The sequence below is a fragment of the Elephas maximus genome, chromosome 3 (assembly GCF_024166365.1).
Source record: "Elephas maximus indicus isolate mEleMax1 chromosome 3, mEleMax1 primary haplotype, whole genome shotgun sequence".
Classification (NCBI taxonomy): domain Eukaryota; kingdom Metazoa; phylum Chordata; class Mammalia; order Proboscidea; family Elephantidae; genus Elephas; species Elephas maximus.
Genome location: NC_064821.1, coordinates 101,889,156 through 101,910,784, shown reverse-complemented (window position 1 = coordinate 101,910,784; position 21,629 = coordinate 101,889,156).

Genomic DNA, 21,629 nt, shown 5'->3' with positions numbered 1-21,629 from the left:
ACTAGGAAGAAAGGTCTTGTGAACTACTTCCTAAAAACTAGCCAATGAAAACCCCATGGATCACAATGGTCTAATCCCGCTCTTCATGGTGTCACCATAAGTCAGGTGCTGACTCAATGGCAGCTAACAATAATAGCAACAAATATGTGCGTGTGTGTAATGTAATGTGAGCCTTTACGAGAATAGCTTAAAGACTGAGCTTTGTATGTGTATCAGTAGTGTAGACAACACACCACAGCAAGGCTTGGATCAATGTGCCTAGACTAACTTAGTATGTGACTGTGAATAGAAATCCCTTTCCTCTCTGAGCCGCTGTTTCTTTATCTGTAACATAGGGATTATGAGGGCTGCCATTCTTCCCTCTAAGGGGTTGCTGTGAATCTCAAATGGAATAATGGAAGGGAAAACCCCTTGTTGGTTGAATCAGGGTAAAGGATTAGAAAATAGCAAATGAGTCATGTTTATGACAGGATTGGGTTTGGTAGTACCATTTACTGTTTGAGAAGTAAATGAGAGAAAATGTACTTTCAGAGGTTCCTGGCACTGGGCAGTGGTTCTGAGACCAGTGTTGGCACTGTCTTTGCTTTTTCCTTCTAGTGCTGAACATATGCCCACTTGCTGAGCAGCCACCAAGCCTACTCTCAAAATTTCTTGGTTTCTTCCCTTTTTTTCCCTGTCCCTTCTCTCTGGCCTTCTATCTCCTCCACTCTAGGCATGCATGCACGGGTCTTCACCCAAAAGGAGTGTCTTAGTCATCTAGTGCTGCTATAACAGAAATACCATAAGTGGATGGCTTTAACAAAGAGAAATTTATTCTCCTACAGTCTAGTAGGCTACAAGTCCAAATTCAAGGAATCAGCTCCAGGGGAATGCTTTCTCTCTCTGTCAACTCTAGAGGAAGGTCCTTATCATCAATCTTCCCCTGATCAAGGAGCTTCTCAGGCGCAGGGACCCTGGGTCCAAAGGACGTGCTCTGCTCCCAGTGCTGCTTTCTTGGTGGTATGAAGCCCCCTTGTCTCTCTGCTCACTTCTTTCTTTTGTTTCTCAGGAGATAGGCTCAAGACACAATCCAGTCTTATAGATTGAGTCCTGTCTCACTAACACGACTGCCACCCATCCTCCCTCGTTAACATCACAGAGGCAGGAATTACAACATATAGGAAAATCATACAATACTGGGAATCATGGCCCAGCCAAATTGATACAGTCATTTTTGGGGAACACAATTCAATCTATGACAGGAAGCATGTCCTTCTGCTTTTTGTGGTCATTTCTAAGTGGCCTGTAGCCCTGTCTGCATCTCTCACAGCCTGCCTTCTTCCAGGCTCCCCTCCTGGAGACCTGCAAGGACACCCATAGTGGGTGGATTTCCAGGGACTGAGGCAGTTGGGAAGGAAACCTCATCTAAGCTGGTACTAGGAGAAAGATTGTAGGCTCTTGTCCTTAGTTTATGCAGTGACTTTGTTTTTTTATACCAGCGCTTTTACCATGAGGCTGCCTTAAACTTGTGTCCCATTCTACCAACAAAAAAAATTACAGCAGGATTTCTCTGCCATTCAGAGGAAGGAATCCTATTTCCTAAATTTGACCAGAAAAGACGTAAACCTCAGAGGCTAGGTAGGAACCAATATTGTTCTTTTCATGATAATATAAGATTCTTCAAAAAATGTTCTACTTGAAGTCCTTTAGTGACTTCCCACTGACTACCATACAAAGCCAAGCACCTCACTATGGTCTGTAAGATCCTACGTGATCTTATTGCTGTGTGTCCAGCTTTGTCAATAGTCACACCTACATTGCTTGGGTTTCCTAATGCATCCATTTTCCATTTATCCACTAATATCATTCTTTTTTTTTTTTTTTTTTTAACACATATGCATTGAGCACCTACTATGGAATGAACATTGTGCAGGACACTTGGGACAGAGTGGGGAACAAGATGGTGCCCGTGATAGTAAGGACCTTGTCATAGGCTAAATGATGACCCCTAAAGATATCTTAAAGATATCCAGGTTCTAATGCCTGGAACCTGTGAATGCTACTTTATATGGCAAAAAGGACTTGGCAGATGTGACTAAGGATTTTGGGATAGGGAGATTATATTGGATTATCTGGATGGCTGGAAATGTCACCACAGTGTCCTTATAAGAGGGAGGCAGAGGGAGATTTGATGACAGAAGAAGAGAAGGCAATGTGATAACAGGGTGGAGATTTGGAGTGATGCAGCCACAGGCCAAAAGCTCAAAGAGCCAAGAAATGGCTTCTCCTCTGGAGCCTCCAGAAGACACTAGGTCTGCTGACACCTTGATCTTAACCCTGTAAGACTTAGTAGCTTGGACTTCTGGCCTCCAGAACTATAAGAGAATAAATTTCTGTTGTTGTAAGCCACTAAGTTTGTAGTAATTTATTACAGCAACAATAGGAAAGTAATACAGACCTTAAAGCCTAGTTCGGGATTCAGACAGGTAACCAGGCAGTTACCAGTCAGTACAATAAGCACTACTTACTGCTTTTATAGAAGTACAGGGATTTTGGAAACACAAAGCAAGGGAACTTATCCTGGAATTGGCATTTTAGGGGAAGGCTTCTTGGAAGAAATTACTCTCAGCTGCATCTTGAAAGCCACACATGAGTTGTTAACCAGATGATGGAGATAAGCCAAGTGGTTATAGGCAGAGCAAAGTGCGTGTGCAAAGGGTTGGTGCCCCATGCCACTTAACACCCTGATGTCTTGCACATCCACATGCCCCTTTCCTCCCCCTTCCCAGATACACTCTCTCAGACACAATTATTTCACTAATACACACCTCCTAATTTGGCCACTCAGCAAAATTTTATTCAAGGTTGTTCTAACACACCTTCTACAGGAAAGTCTCTCTCCTCCCTCCTCCCACCCCCCTTTCCATCATCCCTTTCCTCCCAGGCAGCATTTAACAGCAGTCCCTCTTCCTTAAGGTGGCCCCATTCTTGTTTACCAAAGTTCTGAAATTGTAGAAGTGATGTGCTAGGAAAATCTCTGAGTAGAACTGAGCAGCGGCCTCTGCTACTGCCTGTTTCTCCCTCTCATCCCTAGGAATCCCAAAAGCCTAGATGTGAAGAGGGAAGACTTAGGCAGAGAAAATCTTGGCAGTGGCAATTGGATGGAGGACCCACCAAGAAACATTTCACAGTCTCCCAGCAAATCTACTCAGGCTGGTGAGTTAAGGTCCTCGGTGCAGATGTTGTCCAGTAGGAAATTTGGAAAGCCCAATACACTCTTTCTGATTAGCTGGTTCTTCCTGGTCAGGAAGGATTTTTTTGTCTTAGGTACTGCTAGAGTGCGTTGAGATCCTTCAGGAAGGAGACATACAGTGGGAAATACAGATGTTTGTATCTGACATCTAAAAGTAAAAAGTCGGACTAATTATCTCTTTCTTTGCTTCCACCTAGAATGGAAGCAACTCTGTGATCAAGGGAAAACAAAAATTTATTTTCGTTTTTTCAGTGGTTGCTATGGTGTCACATAGGGGAGACCCATCTGCAACTCTTAGTGTTTTGTATCAGGAGGCGACTGTCAGTCCTCAATTAATTATTCATGTTTTCATTAGGAGCAATAATGAGAAACAGTTGAAATGACAGGCCTCTAAGATTCCTGGAAACCCTAAAATATTCATTTATTCTTTCATTAGCAAACCTTTTTAAGGTAGAGGGAGCACTAACTTTGAAGTCAGAAGGATCTTCATTCTAATCTTGGCCACGTAATAGCGATGTGGTTCTATAACCTCTGCTTTACCTCTTGAAGTTCTCATCAGTGTTCTCATCTGAAAAATGGGGATCATAATACCTGCCTCCTAGGAATGCCTATGGATTACACATAATGAAGACATAGTGCTTAACACAGCACCTGATATAATACTTGGCTCAGAGTAGCCATTTGATAAATAGTACCTAATAGTGACAGGACAGCCATAATGGACAAGGTGCTATTCTGATCTACTGTAACTTAATTCACAGCTAATCTTCCTGTTGTTTTCAGATTGTTTTTCTGCTCTTGGGTAGAGAACCTTTGGGCATTTGGAAATAGAATTGCCAGTCTACAAATGGGCAGGCATCTCTAAGTAGAATGTATTTATCATAGTTGTTCAATTTGAGGGCATTAAACTGCATTTATTAAATGCCTCACTGTTCATAGATTCATACTTCTGGAGAGTTTTTGTGACCTTACTGGTTCTTTTACCCAAGAAGTCCATGAAGTGGCATTAGTCTTTGGAAACACTGACTGTATGTTTTATTATATTCCTTGGAAGAACAGAGAAGTAATGCTTTCTTCTAAAGCTCACACAAACAGAGTAGCAGTCTGGTTCACAGTCAACTGAGCTCAGCAAAGAATGAGTGACATGAAAACCTGCTCATATTACATGATGTAGCACAAGTAATTCTATGACTTCTTCATCCCTAACTAATTGGAGTAGAATCAAATGAGATAATGCATGTGAATTTTGAAAACTAAAATTTTTATTATAATGGATCATTATTATTCTAATTACTATTAATATGAAGAAACCAATATAGCATGGACCAATTTTCAAGATAGGAGTACTTCTGAAGTTGTGAACATTTGGTGTCCATTTGGTACTTATTTTAATACCATTTTGCTTTGTTCTCTAATTGTTTTATGCATTTTAATCTTGTCACTCCGCAAGTAAATTGTAAGCATATATGAGCTTTTAGTTATTCAATACAATTCATTATTTCAGAATAGTTCATTGAATGTCTGCTTTGTGCCAGGCATGGAGCTGTGCCAGAGAGGCAAATAAGATTCTTTTCCTACCCTCAATGAGCTTCCTTTCTGGGGCAAGAGTCATCTAAAGACGACTAGAGTACAGGGTGCTGAGTGCTGTTACATAGGTAAGCTCAGGGGACTTTAGAGCACAAAGAGTACGCTAGAGTCAGGGCTCAAAGGATGAGGTCACAGCTAACTGGGTGAAAAAGCAAGAAGAGTTTCTTCTAAGCAGAGACAATAGCTTGGGAAAGCTCAGATGTATGTGTTTGTGTGAGCATGTAGAGACAGAAGAAGAATGAATAAATATAATACATTTGTGGAGCTACAGTAATTCAGTATGGCAGACAGGATAAGCGGAGACAGTGTTTGAGATGAAGCTAGAGATGCTTCAATTATCTGTTGCTACAGAACAACCCAAGAGCCACAGAACAACCCAAGAGCCTCTGGGTAGGGCAAAGTGTTCATGTGCTCAGCTGCTAACTGAAAGGCTGGAGGTTCAAGTCTACCCAAAGGTGCCTCAGAAGAAGGGCCTGGAGATCTATTTCCAGAAAATCAGCCATAGAAAACCCTATTGAGCACAGTTCTACTCTGACACACATAGGCGGCCACGAGTCAGATTTGACACCACTGTGACTGGTTACTGGTACGTAACAAGTAACGTCTAAACTTGATGGCATGAACAACAAAAACCATTCAGTTGCGCATCTGCATGATTCCTCGATTTGATCAGGGCTCTAGGGGAAAGTTTTTCTCTGCTCCAAGTGATCTTGGCATAGGCTCCGTAGTTGTATAACATTACTTTGCCACATCCTATTGGTCAAACCAAGTTATAGGGTCCTTCCAGATTCAAGGGGAAGGGAAATAGACTCCACCTGGAGTACCTGGGAGAAATTTTTGTCAGCTGTCCTAACAGACAATCTTCTATAGAGGCATGAGCACACCATGCTTGGAGAGCTTGGATTTATCCATAAGCTTGTGGTGCATCTACCAAAGGAGTTTTTTAAATAAGGGAAAGAAGAGGATCAGATATTTTTAGAAAAGTGACTCCTAGGAGCAACTTGGAGACTGGATTGGAGTAGATGGAGCCACAGAGAGGCCAGTTAAGAGCTGGCATCATGGTCTGGGAACAAGTGATAAGGTCTTGGAGTAGGACAATAAAGACAGTCAGAATGGTGGTGCGGGGGGATAGACTCGTTCATTCATTCATTCAGCAATTATCGAATGACTGTTACATGCAGGGTTACTAAGAATTACGCAATGAACAAAGCATATAGAACAAAGTCCCTGCCCTCTTGGAGCTTACATGATAGTGGAGGAGACAGAAAGTAAACAAGATAAGTAGGTAAAACATATATTTCTAAAGAATAAAAATGAAGGAAATAGAGTACGTTAGAGAGTATGTGTTAATTTTAGATAAGATGTTCAAAAGAAGATTTACTGAATAAATAGCTAAAGGAGGTGAGGAAACAAGCTATGTGGCTCCTGGCTGTAGAATACTCCAGGAGGATGGAAGAGCAAATACAAAGGCCCCGTTTCACGAGTAGATCAAGCAAAGGTCCAGCAAGGAGGCCATGTGGCTGGAGTACAGGGAGCAGAAGAAAGAGTACTAGAAGATGAGTTCAGAGAGATAATGGCACCTAGATCAAGTAGAAGCTTTAGATTATAAAATGTCAGCTTTTACTCTGTGTGAAATGGGAAGCTATTGAAGTATTGGGGCAAAGGAATGACTTCATCCTCTGTTTTTCGCGATAACGGTAGCTACTGTATTAGAAATAGACTGAAAGGAGGTAAGATATAATGAAGGAACATACTTAGAAGGTAGCTCAGTAGTTCAGGGGAGAGAAAGTGATGGCTTAGACTAGGGTAGCAACAGCAGAGGGGGTGAGAAAATGGTCAGATTCTGGATATAAGGCTTAGTGGATGAATCATATGTAAGGTGAGGCAACAAGGATGACTTAAAGGTTGGGGTCTAAGCAATGGAAAGATGGAGTTGTCCTTAACTCCAGCTTTAGGGGACTCTATGGAGAGCTTAGTTGTGGACATGTTAACTTTGACATGCCTATTGGATATTCAAACGGAGGTGTCAAGTAGGCAGTTGGATATGCAAGTCTGTAGTTCTGGGAACAGTTCAGACTAGAGATTAGAAATTTGTGTGTTATCAGTACATGAATAATATTTAAAGGCACACAATACAGAGATGTCTTTAACAACAAATTACCTTTTCTGAGTTTTATTTTCTGCAAAAGGGATCATAACCCCTTCCTCACTGCATTATAGTGAGAACCAACTGCCAATAATCTGGGGAAGAGCACAGAAAATGGCAAGACAGCATCCAAAGAGGAAGGATTCATAGAAAAGACTCTCGATAAATGCCTATGATACGAGTTGAATTTTAAACCAGTGAAACCTTGGGGACCACCTTCTGAATTTTTGTTTTCTTGTTGTTCCCTCCCAATGGCAGGGTTTTGTTCCAAAGCACCTTGAGATGTTTATGTATTTCTGAAGAAAAGTCCATGCCTCCTGCAGATGGATATAGCTGTCTCCTAATCCTTGCCCATCCAGGGTTCAGAAGTGGTTCAGAGAAAGTCTATGGCAGCATGCAGAGGGTTAATCCCCACCAGGAGGTTGTGCAAACTAGGAGCCATTCTAAATCTCAATACCACATGCTGCCTTAGGGATCATCCTGTACTAGAGCCCAAGATAAAAAGGCCTGACAAAGATTATTGACAGTTTACCTCTTAATGAGCAGCTTGGATTGATTCTGCTCGCCTCTGGGATGGCTTTCTCTGTCCTTCCTCCACCAGAGAGGCCGTGGGGAACAACAACAACAAAAATTACAAATCCCCAATTTGAATAATTGCAAGGATCTGATTTCTAGCAAATAAAGTTTCCATGGGTGAGAAATGGCTCACAGCTTTAAAAATACATATATTTAAGATTGTTGTGATTATCATGGTTATTATCAAGCACTCCTGGTACACTGGAAGGAACCCTGGTGGCGCAGCGTTTAAACACTTGACTGTTAACCGAAAGGTCGACGGTTCAAACCCACCAGTGGCTCCACAGGAGAAATATATGGCAGTCTACTTCCATAGAGCCTGCAGTCTTGGAAACCCTATGGGACAGTTCTACTCTGTCCTATAGGGTCACTACAAGTGGGAATCGACTGGACAGCAGCAGGTTTGGTTTTTGGTACACTGGATATTTTCGAAGAGGCTGGTTGCCTCTAATCGGATATTCCTGCAATTTCCCTCTGGGCTAGGTCCGCAGTGTTAACTCTTAATCATCTGAGGCAATTAAATGCACTTGGTTCTAACCTATGCACCAAAGGGTGCTGAATTGTTAATATAGTTATAATGGTGGAGCCAGACAAAAGGGTGCTGTTTAGGAGGAAGAGGCTGGCAATTGCTTATGTGAGCTCTTGCCAGTCTGTTTTAGAAAAGGGAAATCATGCATTTGAAAGTGGCGATGGGAGCAGTTCTGGAGATAATGGACCCCAGGTATATCCCAGTGTGCTGCTTTTGGATCTAATTCCTCCCTTTGCTGAGGCAAGAGCTCTATCTGGGTTACTGGCTTATTTTCTGACCTTAGAATGAGGCTTTCAGGTCACGATTTGGGTGGATATGATGGTTACTAGAAGTGGCCTGGAGCCCTGGCTGTGCAGTGGTTAAGAGCTCAGGTGCTAACCAAAAGGTCGGCAGTTTGAATCCACCAGCTGCTCCTTCGAAACCCTAAGGGACAGTTCTACTCTGTCCTGTAGGTTTGCTATGAGTCAGAATCGACTTGAGGGCAATGAGTTTTTGATTCAGAAGTGGCCTGGTGTAGAAAGAAGCAAAGATGAAAGCAAGAAATTTAGAGATAATCTTGTGGAAAATTTGAATATGTCATGACTGTAAGAAAGCAAATGATTAAGTTCTATAGGTTTTATCACACACTCATCCTAGAATGTCACTGTAACCCTCATCACACTCCGCTTCTGGACATGGGTTGGGGATATCTGTTGCACATATTTCTGGATGATTATTTCCTATGACCCTAAACTGCCTACAACAGTGACTTCAGATATTTTGATGGGACCCACAAATATATATGTATACACACACACACACATACATTCATACATATATGTATATACATACAGAGCCCTGGTAGCACAGTGTTAAGAGTTTGGCTGCTAACCAGAAAGTCGGCCGTTCAAATCCACCAGCTGCTCCTTGGAAACCGTAAGGGACAGTTCTATACGTTCGCTGTGAATCAGAATTGACCTAGCAGCAGTGGGTTTTATATATATATATATTTTTTTATATATATATGTATATATATATAATATTTGACTTAGTACATATGTACATAAACAAAACAAAAAATTTCACAGGACAAAAATTACCTTTTCTTTATGTGCAGTGTACTCTGATATAATCTATTCTATATCATTGTTAAAAAAGAGTTGTCCCTGATTATTAAATTGATGACATGGCCTATTAATGAATTGCAGTATATAGTTTGAAAAACACTGGTTTATGGGTCTCTGGCTTATGGGTCACAAGGATTAATGAAGGCCTGGAGAGAGCAGCCTGTCCGAAGAGAAAATACAGCTAAACCAAGTGAGAGCATCATAAAGTCTTTCCTCCCATAATCTTTTCTAAGATCCAGCTGAAGTCTAGGAACTAAGCCTAGTGCATCAAAACTGACCTTGAAGGCGTCATAGGATATCTCCATGGGCCCTTAATCACGGTCAGACTGTGTCTCCATGATCTTGACCTCCCCAGGGCATCTTACAAACATGTAAATCCTAGATCTGTTACTGGATAGTTGTTGTTTGTCCCTCCAGATTCACACTTTACCCTTCTTCCTGATCTGTACCAGGAAGACCGATTCAGCTGGCCTTGCCTGCCCTCTGGCTTCTGTTTGGGTTTCCCCAGTGGTGGACACCAGCAGGAGAAAGGAAGTTAGGAGAAAGAAGAAGGTCAGAACATTTATTTCCCTCACTCCCTCCCTGCCAGGCTGCTAGTAGCTGTGTTCTTCTCCCTAAGGCTACAGCCCCCAAGGGCCTCCCTCTCGGCCACTGCTATAGTCCTCTCTAGTTTGTGGCACCTGTTATCGTCCTTTGCCCTTGAAGTCCACGGATACAGTTCATTTAGTTTACAAGAGATAACTTAACATCCCTGTAAATTGTTCATTCTCTAAACTGTCCTCAGTCACCCATTTGTGCCATCAATTCCATGTTGTGTCCTGTAGTAGACAACCTTGATACCTTCCAAGGAAGGATTTGCTATCCAGCCTCCAGCTGCCAGCTCCTCAGGGCCTGCCTGAGCTCCAGAGACCTGCCTTGCCCGGGTCATGATCTTCCTAGGGCAACCCTCATCTGGTGATGACTGAAGTAGGTATATAAAAGCCAGGTAGCCATTTAAACCCAATGCAGGACAACAATTAACAGATAATATTCACTCCAGAGAGGAGCCTTTGTGGCACAATGGTTAAGCTCTTGGCTGCTAACTGAAAGGTTGGCAGTTCAAACACAACTGTTTGCTCTGTGAGATAAAAGACCTGTCAATCTGCTCCTGTAAAGATTACAGCCTAGGAAACCCTATGGGGCAGTTCCACTCTATAACATGGGGTTGCTATGAGTTGGAATCAACTCAGCAACACCTAACAACAACAGATTCAATCCAGAGCTCCCTGCTAGGTTGGACAAGGCTTTGTTGGGCCTGCTTCTCAGTTCAGCTTCTTCCTCTGCCCAGTCCCGGTGTGGTCCCTTCCTCTCTCAGGGTTGATCTTTGTTTAAAATCTTTACCTCAGACTACTTCTCCACATCGTCCTTCGAGGAACCGAATTTGCAACAGGAATTTAACTGACACCAGGGTTATAGGAAGGTCTGTTTTAGCATAGAGACATCTACCTGTTGATCTTTCTACCAAAAGGGCAACACAGTAAGTAGCAGCCTCCACCACCTGTCCTGTCTATATTCAAACACTCAAAGTAGGGAAGAATATTCTCACAGTTGGAGTCCCTCGTTAGGCGTGGGTATGGCTGTCAAAGAATGTTTGAATGTTAGGTTTTTGACTCTTTTTTGACCATGGCTTAATTTCTGCTGGTACTCAATTTCCCCAGCATGTTAAAGAGGGAATTCGAGAAACCAGCTCAGGTTTCAAATCATACCACGGTAGCCTCAACTAGTGACATTTGTGAAGTTCTCTTAGAATATTCCCTAAAGCCCCATTCTGTGGAGGAAGAAGCCCTTCTCACAGGAACATCCCACTGCTGTGGAGTCGATTCTGACTCATAGCGACCCTATAGGACAGAGTAGAACTGCCCCGGAGAGTTTCCGAGTAGTGCCTGGTGGATTAGAACTGCTGACGTTTTGGTTAGCAGCCATAGCATTTAATCATTATGCCACCGGGGTTTCGCACAGGAACATAGAGCACAGGAACTCATCCCCTGAGTGATGCAACTGCTTTGTCTTGCTTAGCAGAGAAGCTTAGTACAGTTAAAGAGGACGGAACTGTGAATGGCTTTATCCAATTTCCTTTTCTAGAAGTACATTCCAAATATAAATATTTTCCTTTTTTTTAATGATCCTAAACTATATTCCACAGGGATCCTTTGTGAGGGGGAAAGGATAGGAAAAAGCAGAGGTCCTGGGCCTCCAGCCTCTTTTTCTACCCCTACCCAATTCAGCCAAGCAGCTCTAATTTCATCTTCTATACAGCTTTGGTTTGTCCAGTCCATCATTTTTCAGATGAGACTTTTTCAAGAGACCAGATAAGACAAGTAACTTGCCCAAGGTCTCTCAACAAATTCATATCAAAGTCAGGAATAAATACAGGTCTTCTGGCTCTCTCCATTACTTATAGTCCAGTGTACTATATTCTTATGGATTTACCTGTCAAAAAATGGCAGTATATTCTGACAGAAATGAGTAGAAGGTGGAGAGGCATGCCACTTCTAGGTGATAGAGGGAGTGGGGGGTTGTGTTTTGATTACATTTGTGGAATCTCCTGATCCCATTTAAAATTAAATGCTGGAATCACCACTTTATGTGTAGGAATATGATTTATTCTCCTTTGGACTTTTAGCACCAAGTTCAGGCCTGGCATAGACTAGATTCTCAGTAGATGCTGGTCTGTGGATGAATAAATGAATTTTAAAAAATCAATCCCTTATACCAGCCACTCAGGGTTAGGTCAGTTTCATCCATTGTCCTATTCTAAGGGTGGCTGTTGTCTCAGCTGATGCCTGATGTTTCAGGTGGGCAGCACGAAAAGAGCCAATTTATCCTGCTAGCAGGTCACTGGATCTCATGAAAGGGGGTTGGAGTGGGGGTGAAAATTAGACATAGGTTGCCATTAATGCAAGTAATCATGCGATGTGATGTATTTTTTTTCCTGAGATTGTAGCTTAAATCCCAATTACCTTCAGGTGACAAATGAACTTGCTGAGTAATTTATTTTGACTGTTGGAGCTCCCACCTTCTGTGTTACCATCACATGGGGAAGGTGTATGACAAATTTCTAGATTTAATTTTAGTGCTTGGGAGCCCAAGTGGCACAATTACCAGATCAAGAGTGATGGCAGAATATTAACATGAAGAGTTCATGTGAAGCTGAGTTTTAACTAAGGATGCTCAAACTTGCACTCTTAGAAGCAATGTAGAGCTCCAGCTGATCCCAGGCACCCAGACTTTGCGATTATTTTCTTCTTTGACTTTATCCTGATCCCTTCTGTTCAAAAGGCCTCTGAGTCCTGACGATTGTATTTCCAAAATGTCTTTTGAATTCCTCTCCTCACCATTTTTCAGGTTGACTGCTAAAGCACTATGCATAATGATTAAGCACTCAGATCCTATGGTCCACTGATAGATGTTCAAATCATGCCTCTGCCTTGCCCATCTTATGTAACCTTTGCCAGGTTGCTTAGATGCTAATATAGGGTTGTCATGAGTATTAAACATGATTATACAAATAAAATGAATGGTAGATAGTAAATGTGCAATAGATTGTTGTTTTATGTTAGCATTAGTAGTCCAATCTGGCTCCTGCCCATTACTTGCTCTCCAATCTGGGGGTCGTGTTTTCTGTAAGGGACATTTACTAAAGATAAGAAATATTTTAGGCTTTGCATATGCTCTCTAGCTACAACTGCTCAACTCTGCCATTGTACTGAAAATAGCCATAGATAATGTGTAAACAAATGAACATGGCTATGTTCCAATAAAGCTTTATTTATGGACTCTGAAATTTCAATGTCATATAATTTTTACGTGTCAATAAATATTCTTCTTTAGATTTTTTTCCAACCATTTAAAACTGTAAAACCTATTTTTAATTTGCAGATGGTGCAGATGTGGTGAGTCAGATTTGGACCAACCCTGGTTCTGATCTATTCTCTTCTCTATAGACAACTTCATCTTTCTGATAGAAACCTCGGATCTTATTTTTCCACTTATATTGCCTAAAAATAAAAACTGCTCAGCCTGGTCTTGAAAGAGCTTTGAGGTTGTGCCCCTGGCAAATTCTCTCTCACAGCCCAAACCTCACAATTGCCATTTCCAAACAGGATCTTCCCATGTTTTTACAGCACATCCCCCAAGAGTTACACTCTTTTCAAAAATTTGTGGACTTAATGAAAATACTTATGATAGAAAGTATTTTGTTGTTGTGGGCTGTCAAGTCAATTCCAAGTCATAGTGCCTTTACATATGACAGAGTAGAGCTGCCGCGTAGGGTATCTAAGCTTTAATCTTTATGGGAGCAGATTGCCAGATCTTTTCTCCTGTAGAGATGCTTGTGGGTTTGAACTAACAACATTTCAGTTAGCAGTTGAGCATTTAACTATTGTGCCACCAATACCAGCGAGGCTCAAAAGGCCTGAGGAAGATGCTCTTAGGACAGCCACCCACTGTTTTCAGTCCACAGGAGTCCATTCACAGCTGTGGGGTCTGAGGATCCTGAAGGAAATCTCTGCCTAACTGCTCTAATAATAGTATTGAGATGTTGTACCAAGGACTTTCTATTCATTAAATCTCATTTTATCCTCACAGAGACCTCATGATGAAAATATATTCCCCTTTTTCAGTCAAAGAAACTCATTCACAGAGAGATCATGTAAGTGACCCAACATCACACAGCTAGAACACAGTAGAGGCAGGACTTGAACTCAGGCATTGAGAATTGAGCAGCTCGTCCTCTTAACTACTGCATTACACTGTCTTCTTGAAGATTTCCTTGCATGACAGTTGGTGACCTTCTGAGAGGAGCTGCTTCAACTGGCAAAAATAAATGCTCCATTATGTGCATGAATGTGTACAGGCATATGTAATACCTGCCCCTGAAGATAAATTTCCCCTTCCCGTCAAGCTCAATGATGATAAGAGGAACACGAGAAACCTTATTTACAATTCCAAAGCCATAGTGTTCCCTAATCCACACAGACAGTCTTAAAAGTGAGCCGAGACATGGAAGAAACGATGTTTTGAATATATACTAATCCACAGTGAAGGACTTATCATATTAAAACATTTCCGTCTCTCCACATTATCATCATCAGAGGACATCTTTCAGGCAGAAAGGAAGAATCTGCTAAAATGAATTAGTTGCCTCGTTTTTCCAGCAGAGAGAGGTGAGACCACATGAATATAATGTGCCATGACAGGAAATGGTCAACTTTCTTTAACAAGATGAATTCGAGCTGAATCGGCATGTTGGTAGGGGAGGTGTGAGACATTCACATCACTCTCCTCTGAACCTTGGGACTTCTGAAAAGGCCTCTTTGGCAGAGGGAGCATACAAGACAAAATGCCTGAGGCTGTCTGTCTTTGGTTACCTGACCCCTGTCAAAGCAGGCAGCCAGATGCAATGGAAAGATCCCTACGGACTAGAAGTCATACACCTTCATTTCCCCCTTGGCTTGGCCCTTAACTTGCTGTGCAGTTTTGAGCACATCACTTCAGCTCTTCGTGCTTTGTTTCCCTCAGCAATGGTATGGGTAGAACTGTTACTACAGAGTCCGTGGGTGGTACAAATGGTTAACGTGTTTGGCTGTTAACTTAAAGAGTGGAAGTTCAGGTCCACAGAGGCACATTGGAAGAAAGACCTGGCAATCTACTTCCAAAAAATCAGCCATTGAAAACCCTGTAGGGCACAGTTCTACTGACACATACAGGGTGGCCATGAGTCGGAATTGACTCAACAGTAACTGGTGGGACTGTTGTTGCATCCTCGGTCTTCCATTTTTCTGCAGAGTGAGAGGCACCTCCTCACAGTGGTTAAGAGCATGAACTCTGAAAGCAAACCATTTGGATTTGAATATTGGATCTATCCCTCATTGCTGAGTAACTTGGAGCCAGCTCTTCAGCTTCCCTGTGCCTTGATTTCCTCATCTTCAAAATGGGAATAATAATACTACTTACCTCACATGGTGTCGCAAGGATTTAAAGATCTAATACATGTAAAACTCTTATCACACTCCTTGGCATATGATAAGAATGAAATAAATGATGACTGAAATTATTATTGTCTTCTGGGAGGCTCTAATTACAGAGTAATAACTAACATTTGTATGACTATAATTTTCTGTATAAATCTATCTCATTTAATCTTTATGAAAACTCCATGCAAGATATAAGTGTTTATTCCCAGTTCAGAGCCGTGGTGGCACAGAGGTTAAGAGCTTGGCTGCAAACCAAAAAGGTTGGCAGTTCAGATCCACCAGCTGCTCCTTGGAAACAGGACAGTTCTACTCTATCCTGTAGGGTCGCTACGAGTCAGAATCTACTCAGTGGCAACGGGTTTGGTGTTTAGTCATTCCCAATTCAGATAAGGAATCTAAAAGTCAGAAGAGTTAAGTAACCTGTCTAAGGCCATGCAAATAACATGTTATAGAAATTTTAAAAAATTTAAAAATTCCTCTTTCCTGTGTTCTTTCCACAGTTTGTAAACTGTAAGCTGTTTTATGCACGTAAAGAATGCTTACTATCACTGAAGTGAGAATCGGAGCTGTGAGTTTCAAACTTTCTGGTGTCAGTAGATTTTCTCACCTTTGCTTTTAAGAGTAAAATTTCTTTAGATTTCCACCTAAAAGTAAAGGTAGTAGGTAGTATTGTCCTAAGTGGCCAGTGCATCATCTGTTTAAGCCAATGTGTTACAGAAGGAATGGGAAGGACAGAGGGGAAGTATTATTACTCTCCTGACTTGCAAAGTAAGATTATAGAGAAAGATAACAGACTTATAAACCAGCCTATTGTCTCAATAGAGAAAGTCCCAAATGCCTTTATTTTCCCCTTTAACATATCTGGGGCTGAGCCCATAGGACCTAGTTCTTAGCTTATGATAGTAAAGCCACAGGAATAGCTGCTCTTTGGTTGTTGTGTGCCAGTCAGTCGATTCTGACTCCTAGTCACCCTATCTGGCAGAATAGAACTGCCCTATAGTGTTTCCCACTCCCATTTCGTTCCTTAGGACTAGAAAGAGATAATCTTTTGAGCTACCCTACACAAACCTGCAGTGGAACACAATGTGCTCCAGCAGACAGATGTAGAAGAGGGAAGCCAGAATACCAACCACTGGGCTTCCCAGGCAGGGAACTCCACATCAGGTTGGAGGGGGGAACAACAGGTCAGTAGGCTGGATACAGGATATGGAAAAGACCCCCCAGGGGTCTCTAGCCAGTGGAAACTGAGGGGAGGGCAACAAGACTCAGACCAAACTAAGGGAGAGACCAAACTATGACTTATGCCAGCCACAGGGCCAGGAGGCTAAGCAGAACCAAACAGTCAAAGGTCATTACCCAGATGATGCTAGGCCCAAAGATCCCAACTCCCCTCTGCCTTCTTAAGAGCTTCTCAGCCACAGCCTCCCCCAGATGCATCTAGACTACTAAGAGGAAAAGCAGGGGAAGGGAGAGACCATCTGAGAAATAGAACATTATTATTTGTTTAAATAAGAGACACTGAGCACTGCGTAAAAGGATTGTTTGAATTGTTGAATTGGATAAACTGAATCGGATGTTTAGTTTCATTTAGATTTTATTTTCCCTGCCAACCATCAGATGAGTATTTGAGAGAGAGCCTCGATTAGACTTAACAACAACAACAACAAAAATTACATTTTATCTGCATACATGAATTATAGAGTAAGTTAAAAAAATACATTTTATCTGCATACATGAATTATAGAGTGAATTAAATTTACCACAAGCTCACATGTACATTAATGACATCCTTTGCTGTAGAGTCGATTCCAACTCATAATGACTCTATAGGACAGAGGAGAACTGCCCCATAGGGTTCCCAAAGGGTGGCTAGGGGATTTGAACTGCCAATCTTTTGATTAGCAACTGAATTCTTAAACACTGCACCACCATATTAATGATAACCTTATTTTATATAGCTCTTTATAGTTTATAAAAAACTTTATATATTAATGACATTTGATTCTCACAATATTTCTGTGACTTAAGCAGGTCATGGCTTATTTCCCCCATTATAATGACTAAGAAATTGAGGGTTAAAAAAGAGGGCAAATTATTTTTTCAGAATTACAGAGTTATAGGGGATAAGGAAAGATTGAACTTAAATTTATATTCTGAAACTAAAACTACCATTTTGCCCACCATGTAGATCGCTGAAATACACCTGTATTATATATATATATCTCCAAGCATTATGTTTTGTAATGGTTAGATTCTGAAGACGATAAGCAAAAGGAAAAGTCATTCAGATTATAGGTTAAAAGGAAAAGTCAGAAATGTGTGTCTAGGACTATGCAATACCCTAATTTTGAAAAATGAAGACAATGTAGGAGCAACTGGTAATACCCCCTACCTACATATCCATTTCTATGCTCCTGTGTCTAGAAATCCCATCTCCTGGATGAAGCTTCCTCTGTCATCCAGGGGACTTCCTTAATCTACCATTTCCCAAGTCATGTTTCACAGAACACTAGCTCCCTAGGATATAAATAAGTGTAACAAGAAAAACAAAAGAATTCCAATGGCCAAATAAGTTTGGAAAACACTGGCTTCAACAATTCAATAGATTTCTTTACCCCCAAATGTTTCAGATCTTTCACTGTGATAAATAAGGTTTATGAATCCTAGAGGGTGATAAAACCTGTCGCATTTCCCAAGCTCATTAACTGTGGAACCGTTTTAGTCAGTGGTATCCTGTACCTCTGTGTTCTTTAAAGCACACATTAACACTTGCTGCCTTAATCAATAACTCTGATGGATGGGGGGGAGTTCAGGCTATGACATGGGTCATTCCATTGACCATTATGGTTCATTCGGCTGACTGGATGGATGGATGGTCACATCCTGGTGCTACATGCTCCATCAAATAGTGCGACCTTCCCAGGAGGACCATTATTAGGTCATGTGACTGTGGTCCCCTAACATCCTGATTTCTGCTTGAGGACTACTTGTCACAGTTTAGATATCTATAGCCATGAGTCATGCTGGGAAGAAACCTGGTCTAGGCGAAAACAGCACTATGGAACTGATTTTATTCACTAAAGGAACAAATATTTTTGAGCACCTACTAGGGGCCAGACACTGTGCTGTGTGCTAGGGATACAGTGATAAATAAAGTATAGACACTGTTTCCCAAGACCTCAAAATCTGGTGACGGAATGGTACCTGTAGAGAACAAAAATTATAACTCAATATGGTAAATGTTATATGAGAAGTATATGCTTACATACTGTAGAGGCACAGGGCAAGGAATGCCTTGGTCTGCCCAAAGCAATTAGGGGAGGCTTTGAAAGGGAAGTAGTGCCAGGGCTGGGACTTGTAGGATGACTAGTATTTTTGCCTGGTGAAAATGTAGAGCATCCTAAGGAGAGAGAAGAGCGTGTCCTGAGGTAGAAGTGTGTGAGTGAACATGGCATTGTTAAAGACAAACACAAAGAAAAAAAAAAATTAGCACAGCATGAGTAAAATACAGAAACTGCGGGATGCACTGGAGTAAATAACGCTGGAAAGGAAGACAAGATTCACATCGTGATGGGCCTTGTGCCTCATACTAAGGAGTTTGTACTTTACCCTGTTGACAGTGAAGATCTTTCTCGTATATTCCTAGGCAATTTTGACTTGTCATCTTCCCCACTGATACTGACAAAACATTGGATTGTGACAGGAACAGCCAGCAGCCCAAACCTGAGGCTCCTGGGATTAGGAGGAAATAGAATTCAATCAGTCCAAGGGAATCTAATCTTGCATTTGAAATGCATTGCCGGGATTCCTCAGGACCAGAGGTAAGGTTTGTGGTTCAAAGAGCATCCATCAGCCATGGAGAAGATCAGTGTGTGGTCTCAGGACCCAAGCCTAGGAGCCAAAATTTAGTCTGAGCTCCAGTCCTGTCTCAGCATCCAAAAGCTATTCAGAACACCAAGACAGAAGCTGAACCCAATCAACTAGGTAAACACTGTCGACTATTTCAAAATGTACTACTGGTCATGGGACACTCACGTATCCATATACTCTCAAACATATACAACTCTAGGCTGAGGGATTGAAGACTAATTTCAGAAGTCAACTCCTTGTGGAGCGGAGCCCCCTTACTAAACACCTGTTGGTTTACAACCATTATCTCAGTTAATCCTCAGGACATCCCCAGAAGGTAGTTTTACCTGCTTATTTTTACCGAAAAGGAAGCTGAGGCATTATGAAATTTGTCCACCTACACGCAGGGAATTAGTAGTAAAGCAAGGACTTGAACCCTGCTCTGTCCAACCACACAGTCTGATACAGCTCAGCAACCATGCTACACTGGCTCCTTGTTCTAACTGCCTGACTTTCTATAGCCTTTGCTAATGTTGACTAAAGGATTCAGTGGGACTAGGCTTCCCTTGAAGCTCATCACTGCCATCAGCACATCATCACCTGTTGCATCTGCTGCCTTTGTCACTCAAGGGCCACTTGTCTCACTTCATTGTTCATCCCTGGTGAAGCATCATCAGGTTCAAAATTCCTCTGACACCGTCCTCTGAGGAATCCAATGCATCTTGCAGAAATTACCCTATGAGGCAGCAGTCATTTCTAGTCCCCTATTGCCAGGTTGCCAAAGTAAGGGGGCCAGTTTTCAAAGTCATGAAGAACTTGGAACCTCAGATTCCTATCAACCAAGTGAGGACCTGAGCTTTGTGTATTTAACAATGTGAGTCATATACGTTTTACAGAAGGTGAAATTGAAGATCATGAGCTGAATGACTGAGTTAGTGAATTTCAGAACTGGGGTTCTAGACAGTTGGCTAAGTATTATTTTCAAAGGAATTGTTTAAAAATATACGTTGAACACCTATTATGTGTGAGGCACTGTGCTAAGTGCTGGGTTACATAAACAAAAAGAAACGACCCATGCTATTTAGAAAATTGTTGATTTATTGAAGGAGAGAGGTACATGAAAAAAATTCCAACATGATCTGAGAGGAGCTTTAGGGAAATCGTGAAGGAGGTTTCATGAGAGCAGAGAGAAAAGAATTGCTCCCTCAGCCCACGGTGTCTAAGAAGGTTCACAGCAAAGGTGACACTTCAGCTAAGGAGGAAGAGTTGACCAGTGGTTTAATGAAGTTGACCAGTGACTCATCACTCTTTGGCAGCTTGTAGAATAAGATACCTGAACTTTATTTTCACTGTTTTGAACCCTGAGAAACTTCAGTAACTAGAGCTTTAGGAACTGCCCAGTGGGAAAAGAACTGTAATGAGACAATATAAAAGGACAAATAGAGAAAGTCCTCAAAGATACAGTGATGTATACCTGGAATGCCTGCCTGCCATCTAGCAATAAATATAGCAGGCATAAAAATAAATAAATGCATCTGCCAAGAACAAGGGGAAACAAAAGGAAAAGTCATTGAAAATAACAGGAACCTGCACCTTGTCCAAGCTATCCACAATGCCTGGCAAGATGAGAGTGATTTTAAGAGACAAAACCAAATTGATAAGGGAACGCCAAGATCGAGGTAGAGGGGAAGATGACAGTAGGAACAGAGATAAATAACCTGTTTTTCAAGTGCATGTCCAATAAGTCCTCAACAGAGGAGTTGGCAGGGCCTCAGAGACTCGTCTAGTGTAATTTATTGACAAAAGTAGACGCTCCTTTAAAAAATTAATTCTTTGCTTTGGTGACTGTTAACAGAAGAGGTTGGGAGATGAATGCTGAAAGTGAGCATAAATTTCCTTCTAGAGGAGCGAGAGGAGCACTTAGAAAAAATAAAGGTGAATCCTGACAAGAGGAAGTTGATTAGGAAGTAAGCGTGCTCTGAGATTGAGAGAGCGGTCAAGTCCGGAGTGATTGATTGGAGAGGCCCAGAAGGCACATTCGGAGTTGGGTGTCTGAGTATCCCTGGACTTTCAGTGTGAAGGGAAAGGGGAGGGTTGGGAGCCCAGGTCTCATGCTTGCAATGAGCTGTCTTCCTCTGTGTGGGTGTGCAGGAGGTAGGGCACTAGTGTTTGCTGAAAACAAATTACATGATGAGCAGGGCAGTAGGTGCTTTGCATACATTATCTCATTGGTTTCTCATCATACCCTGCAAGGTACGTATTATCATAAGAAAATGGAGGGCTGGAGAGGTTAGATAACCTGTCCAAGTTCACATGGCAAGTGAACTTGCAGACCCAGGATTTGAACTCCAGTCTGTATATATATATACTTTTCACTTCACTCCAGAGAGATAGTCATATCCTTTTACATTTTCACAATAGATATGTCAAGCATAGTAACTGGTAGGAGCTCAAATTATGGTAGCTAGTAAAAATAAAAGTAAAAAAAAAAAACAACAAAATTTTTTTGTTTGTTTACTTTTATTTTTACTGGCTACCATTTCACCATAGTAGGAATAGCAAAAAAGAGGAGGAAGAATAGATATAAGTG